We start from the raw sequence: 7,675 nt of genomic DNA on the forward strand, positions 1-7,675 counted from the left end.
CCATAAGGTGATTTTGTTTGTCTTCTTATACAATCCAGAACGTAAAGATGCTCAGTGTATGAATGAATAAGTGTATAAACGAAAGAGCGAATGAAAAATTATTTTTTGACTCAAGTGGACAACTGGTCATTCTGATATTTGACACTGGTTCAATAGGACCCAATTATACAATTGTTAGTTGTCTATTCTTTCACTTATTCTAAGGAGGGAATAAAATAACTGGGAAAAAAATGAAGTGAAATAATAAATCTTAATTACAACACTCTGGTTTCTCTTCAGATTGAATAAATCTTTTGCCTTTTACTAAAGATTTCCATGGAGAGGAATAACTCTGAGTTTTACACCAATTTTTTGAGGCCTTGCCCTGGCAAGGCTACTTACTGTTTTCCAAATGAAAGAATTATTGCTTTTTTGCTTCTTACAGCAAAGCTACTTGCTCATTTTTGCTAGTTACTTAGTGTATGTGTGCATATTAAAGCAAACAGGATTTTCTGGGAATCTGTGTACAAATAGGGTGCCCAGGTTCAACCGAACTGGATCCTGCATACATACCGCAACTAAGCATCTGCATGCCACAGCTAAGACAACTAAGAAGTCCACATGCCACAACTAAGAAACTAAGACCCAGCGCAGCCTAAATAAATGAATATTTTTTAAAAGGAAAAATCATCATTAAAAAGATCTTAATTACATATCTACTCTCCAGAAGATATTACACCCTGTTCTTTCCTTTAAACCTCTCTATCTAAGTGACAAAGAAACAGGAGGAATTCCAACACAATTATTACACAGCAATTGAACATATACCATATGCCAGGACAATCAAAACATGATCCCCATCAGCTAGGAGAAGCTCCTGTGGTTATTTGTTGCTGTAATGTAAGCCAAGGTTAGCCCAGCATAGTTGTGCCTCATAAAAGACAGTGGATGTAGATCTACCCATCCTTTGCCCTTTGCTGCCACCCCAAAACTGGAGATCCATCTTGGATCCTAATTTTTGATCAGTACATTTTGCAATGTAATTCACAGCTGCATATTCTCAACACTGTCAAATCTCTAGCTGACCACGGACGTAGTCCTTAGCATATCCTCATACAAGAATATATATATACATATATATATCAATCAATATATATCATCAAGGATTACAACATAAAGTGAAGAGTGCCATAATGGAGATATATATAAAATGTAATGGTTGAGCAGGAAAGAGAATAATGTACTATTTTAGAGTTGAAGAAGCCTTTCCAGAGGGACTTCCCTTTGAGCTGAGAATTGCCACGTGAGCCAAAAGCAGGAGGCAGGTGGATATCAAAGACTTGATGCATGCAAAGGTTTATGGGATGAAAGTGAGGAGTATATGTAGCGAGGGCATGAAAACTTGTAGGGGATAAAAAAAGAAAGAAGGTTGGGGTGAGATGCTGAAGGGCCTTTCACGTTATCTTAAGGTAATTACATATTTTGTTCAATGCTAGGGATAAAGAAGCATGGTTTGGAAAAGCAAGGCAAATTATAGCTGTTTTGACACAGAGGATATTTTTCCATATCAGAATTTAAAAGCTATTAACTTTTGTAAACAAATGATATATGCAACAGACATCACTGGCTCTTAATCTCATTCTGACTTCTATCCCTAGGGTATGTTGAAAATTCAGTGAACCTTAGGCATGGGATGAGGAAGGAGGTATAGTTTCAGAATAAGGATGATGAAGGTATGAAGCTCAGGGATGGCATAGGATTACTGCACATTACTTTTTTACAAAGAAAGAGGTATAAGAAAACAAAACACCTGGAACTCTAATGGTGTTGGTTATTTTGGGGGCCATGTCAAGTGTTCCTGAGTAAATATGTCAAGAGTCCTGTGTTAAAATATCTTTAACGAACCATTCCGTGCCTTCCAGGAAATATGGAAAATTGTTTTTTAAAGAAAAGGTTTTCTTAACCAAAGTAAGAAATATAATAGGTTACCTATAATAGAGGGACATTTTAAAGATACACTAAGACCAATATGTTGAAATCATTGGGATCCAGAACCTAGATAACATGTATTTGATAAATGAATAACTGAGACACAAAATAATTTTCTAATAGTTAAGACTGCCTTGGGAAACAGTGGGTCCCAAGAATAAAGTTATTCAAACATAAGCTTAGATGCTATAGAAAAGAATTCTAGTAGCATTAATCATTTATGGCTTCTCCTGAACGCCAAATACAAACTATAATTCAAATTATAAACATTGCCTCAACTCAAATTGGTAGCAAGTTTTTCGTACTGAAATATGAAACAAGATTCCAGATTGAGTAAGGCATAGCCCTTTGTAGAACATAGATTTTGTGATAATGCCAAGATACACATTGAAGAAACTCTACTACCCAAAGTTCATTTAATATTTGTTCAAAATTATTTATTGGGTACCTGCTATGTTCAAGGCATTGTTTATTAGTACTGCTGATATTTTTTTGAACTAAAATCCATAAAATTCCAAATAGAAAGTATATTTTATTAAAAGACAAATAATGAACAAACAAACAAATACATATAAAAATGGCAGGTTACAATGAGTTTGATATTTAAAACAAAAAGCATAGAGAGAGGTACAGAGTGATGAAAGATAATGATGGCTTTTAATAGAGTGAAAGAATCCTTGAGAAAGAAGATAACTGAGTAAAGATCTGTATGAAGCAATGGAGCAAACAAAGAGATGATAGGAAGGAAAGTCTTTCCAGACAGAAGGAAGAGACGATAGATAGGCCCTGAAGAAGTGAACAACTTTATGTGGTTAAAGAGCAGTATTAATACCAGTAGGGGAGAAGCAGAGTAAATTAGGAGAGAGTTATGGGAGAAAAATTTAAAGAGGGTGTGGGGCAAGATGATCTAGGGCTTCAAGGAGTATGGCAAGCATTTCAGATTTTAATCTAATTGTGTAGGGAGGAAGTCTTTGGGAGGTTTAAACAGGGAAATGATATAATCTTATGTGTATATTTTTAAAATACTGTAGGTATTTAAAAATATTTATGGTATTTCAGGAACAGACTGTAGGGGAATAAGAATACAAGTAAGGAAACAGAAGACTTCAGTACTCTATACAAGATGAGGATGGCTTAAACTAGGGTGGTAGCAGTGTTTGGTAACTGGTTTATATTTTGAACTTAGCTCTTTCAGGAATTTTTTGTCTGGATAGGATATGGAGCTGTAGGAAAGAGAGGAATCAAGAACAAATCCTGGATTTGTGGGCTATAAAACCTGGGTAAAGGTGGCAATATTTTCTAAATGGGAAGACCACATGAAGAAAGTTTTTTGTGTGATTATTTATTTGGCAAGTACAACAAGATAATTAAGACTTATCTTTTATTTCTGTTAATTTGGAGAAGCTTATTAGGCATCCAACTGGTAATGTTGAGAAGGTAGTTGGTTCTGTTACTCTGGATGTCAGGACAGAGTCAGAGCTGTAATTATTAATTTTGGAGATCTTACCATGTGGATTCCATTTAAACCATGAGACTTAATGTGATTACCCAGAGTGGCAGTTTGGGAAAAGAGCAGAAAATCAAGGACTGAATGCTGTGGGAGAAAACACTAACAATGAAGTCAATGAGTTAAGAGAAAGAGGAGAAGAGTATGGTAACTTGAAAGCCAACTGAGAAAATGAGAGACTACTTACTATGTATGTCAAATCATACAGAGATAAAGAAATATGATTAATTTTTCTGGCTAGACTGCTTCTAACACACTGGTCAGAAGACATCCATGCACAATTCAGCATGTTCATACTGTTTAACATTACAAAGGACTCTGTCTTCAAAACCAAATGATTAATTCCAACAAGTACGGCTCCCAGTTAGAACAACTGAAAGCAGATGAAAAGCATCCACAATTAGTCAACAGAAAATGCATAATCTTCCATCAGCATAATGCAAGACCCCATGTTTCACTGATGACCAGGCAAAAACCGTTACAGTTTGGCTGGGAAACTCTGATTCAACCACCATATTAACCAGACACTGCACCTTCAGATTTCCATTTACCTTGGTCTTTACAAAATTCTCTTAATGGAAAAAATTTCAATTCCCTGGAAGACTGTAAAAGGCACCTGGAACAGTCCTTTGCTCAGAAAGATAAAATGTTTTGGGGAGATGGAATTATAAAGTTGCCTGGAAAATGGCAGAATGTAGTAGAACAAACAGGTGAATATGCTGTTCAATAACGTTCTTGGTGAAAATGAAAAATGTGTCTTTTATTTTTACTTTAAAAACCAAAGGCATTTTTTTGGCCCACTGAATACTACAGAATAAAACTTGGGCCATATTATTAAGGGTCTTGAATTTCAGGATTTGGGGGGAAATGTTCATTTTATATGAAATTTGAGCTTCAGAGAAATTTTTCTGGAAGTAATAGTGAATTAGAAAAAGAAGACATTAGAGACACAGTAGCAGGCTATTTGATTATTCGACATTTAAAAAACTGAAAAATTGATTTGTATTTGAAGAGCAGGCATGATATACAGAGGAAAATATACAGCAAGGAGGTAAGAATGTATGACCATGGTTCAGTAGGGTCTTTGGAAATAGAGAAATATATTGGAGGCTCCCAGGCTACGAGATACTGGTTGAAATATTGAAGAGAGTAAAAAGAAAGAGAGGAAAAGGAAAGAATGTATCAAACTTGATAATGTCTATATTTAGAGGAGGAAGAGTAACAACTCAAAAGTTGAGAAGGATGGAAGCAAGGATCAAGACAGGGAGATCAGGTAGTAATGTTAAAGAAATAACAAATCCTCACATTTGATTATTTGGGGGTCAAATGAAGGTGTGTTTGTAGCCTGTAAGAGGATGACCTGGGACTTTCCTGGTGGTGCAGTGGTTAAGAATCCACCTGCCAATGCAGGAGACACAGGATTGAGCCATGGTCCAGGAAGATCCCGCATGCCATAGAGTAACTAAGCCCGTACACCACAACTAGTGAGCCTGCACTCTAGAGCCCACAAACGACAACTACTGAGCCCGTGCGCAACAACTACTGAAGCCCGTGTGCCTAGAGCCCATGTTCTGCAATAAGAGAAGCCACTGCAATGAGAAGCCTGCACACTGCAATGAAGAGTAGCCCCCGCTTGCCACTAGAGAAAGCCCGTGTGCAGCAACAAAGACCCAGTGCAGCCAAAAATAAATTAATTAATTTAAAAAAATAATGTATCCTTTGAGAAATTTAAAAAAATAAAGATGACCTTTTTTACAAATTACTATCTAAATTGGGACACTACTGAAAGGAGATACCAACAATAATCATGATAATTGATCTACAACCACTATAAAAGTAAGATTGTCCCTGAAATGCTGGATATACAGTCACTCTGGATAAGAGGCGTGAGTTGGGGAACAATTACAAGCTATATAGCTGCTAACAGGAGAGTAAACACTTGGTGAACTCAGAGAATAGAGAATAAAATCAAGAGCACAAGCAAAGAGAAGCTTCAAGAGGGTAGAGGAATAATACACGGAGATCACCTTCCTCCCCACAAATACATCAAAAATACATCTACACGTGGAATGATTCCTACAGAATAACTACTGAACACTGGCAGAAGACCTCAGACTTCCCAAAAGGCAAGAAACTCCCCACATACCTGGGTAGGGCAAAATAAGAAAGAAAAAACAGAGACAAAAGAATAGGGATGGGACCCACACCTCTGGGAGGGAGCTGTGAAGGAGGAAAAGTTTCCACACACTAGGAAGCCCCTTCACTGGTGGAGACTGGGGGTAGCTGGGTGGGAAGCTTCAGAGACACAGAGGAGAGCACAGCAACAGGGGTGCGGAGGGCAAAGCAGAGAGATTCCCGCACTGAAGATCAGTGCCAACCGGCACTCACCAGCCTGAGATGCTTGTCTGCTCACCCACTGGGGCGGGTAGGGGCTGGGAGCTGAGGCTTGGGCTTCGGAGGTCAGACTCCAGGGAGAGGACTGGGGTTGTCTGCATGAACACAGCCTGCAGGGGGCTAGTGTGCCACAGCTAGCCAGAAGGGAGTCTGGGAAAAAGTCTGGACCTGCCAAAAAGGCAAGAGGCCGTTGTCTCCGGGTGCACAAGGAGAGGGGATTCATTCCCTGTGTGCCCACAGAAGGGAGAGCACCGCCTAAGCAAGCTCCAGAGATGGGTGCAAGCCACAGCTAACAGCTCAGACCCCAGAGATGGGCATGAAACGCTAATGCTGCTGCTGCTTCCAACAAAAATCCTGTGTGCAAGCACAGGTTACTACCCACACTGCACCCCCTGGAGCCTGTGCAGCCCGCCACTGCCACGGTCCTGAGATCCAGGGACAACTTCCCCAGGAGAACACATGGCATGCCGCAGGCTGCTGCAATGTCACGCTGGCCTCTGCCAACACAGGCTTGCCCTGCATTCCAATTATGACCACTGAACCCCTCCCTCTCCCCAGCCTCAGAGAGCAACAGTCATAATCAGCCCCTGCTTTAACCCCCTCCTGGTTGGGCAGGGAACAGACGCCTGAGGGGGGCCTAGACGCAGTGGCAGGGCCAAAACCAAAACCAAAACTAAACCCCAGGAGCTGTGTGAACAAAGAAGGGAAAGGGAAATTTCTCTGTGCAGCCTCAGGAGCAGCAGATTAAATCCCCACAATCAACTTCATAAACAGTGCATCTATGGAATACCTGAATAGACAACAAATATTCCCAAAATTGAGGCGGTGGACTTTGGGAGCAACTGCAGACTTGGGCATTGCTTTCTGTGTCTGATGTCTTTTTGGTTTTATGTTTATCTTAGCGTACTTTTTAGTGTTTGTTATCATTGGTGGATTTGTTTATTGGTGTGATTGCTCTCTTCCATTTTTATTACTTTTTATTTTATTATTATTTTATTATTTTTTCCCTTTCTTCTCTTTTTCTCAGTGTGTACGTGTATGTTTCTTTGTGTGATTTTGTCTGTTTAGTTTTGCTTTTAACATTTGGTTGGAGGTTCTATCTGTTCATTTTTTTGTTTTTGGTTTATTTCTTCCTTTTCTTCCAAGCTATGTGGCCAGCAGGATCTTGGGGCTTCAGCCAGATGTTGGGTCTAAGCCTCCAAGGTGGGAGAGCCGAGACCAGAACATTGGACCACCAGAGACCTCTCGGCCCCACGTAATATCAATAAGTGGGAGCTCTCCTGAGATCTCCATCTGAACACTAAGACCCAGCTCCACACAATGGCCAGCAAGCTGCAGTGCTGTACACCCCATGCCAAACAACTAGCAAGACAGGAACACAACCCCACCCATTAGTACAGAGGCTGCCTAAAGTCATACTAAGCTCACAGACACCCCAAAACACACAACCAGAAACAGCTCTACCCATCAGAAAGACAAGATCCATCCCCTCTCACCAGAGCACTGGCACCAGTCTCGTCCAGCAGGAAGCCTGTACAAGCCACTGAACCAACCTCACCCACTGGGGGCAGACACTAGAAATAATGGGAACTACGACCTGTAGCCTGTGAAAAGGAGACCCCAAACACAGTAAGTTAAACAAAATGAGAAGACAGAGAAATGTACAGCAGATGAAGGAGCAAGTAAAAAACCACAAGACCAAACAAATGAAGAGGAAACAGGCAGTCTACCTGAAAAAGAATTCAGAATGATAGTAAAGATAATCCAAAATCTCGGATATAGAGAGGAGAATATACAAGAAACATT

General features: G+C 39.8%; 1 non-coding gene across 1 annotated transcript; it reads left to right on the forward strand.

The window, feature by feature from the left end:
- Positions 1–259: 259 nt before the first annotated feature.
- On the forward strand, positions 260–375 carry LOC113626152 (U5 spliceosomal RNA). The gene has a single exon (XR_003435060.1). It is a non-coding gene; the product is annotated as a U5 spliceosomal RNA (small nuclear RNA).
- The last annotated feature ends 7,300 nt before the right edge of the window (positions 376–7,675 follow it).

The sequence above is a fragment of the Aethalodelphis obliquidens genome, unplaced genomic scaffold (genome assembly GCF_003676395.1).
Source record: "Aethalodelphis obliquidens isolate GAN/ISIS:26980383/991018 unplaced genomic scaffold, ASM367639v1 scaffold17, whole genome shotgun sequence".
Taxonomy (NCBI): Eukaryota; Metazoa; Chordata; class Mammalia; order Artiodactyla; family Delphinidae; genus Aethalodelphis; species Aethalodelphis obliquidens.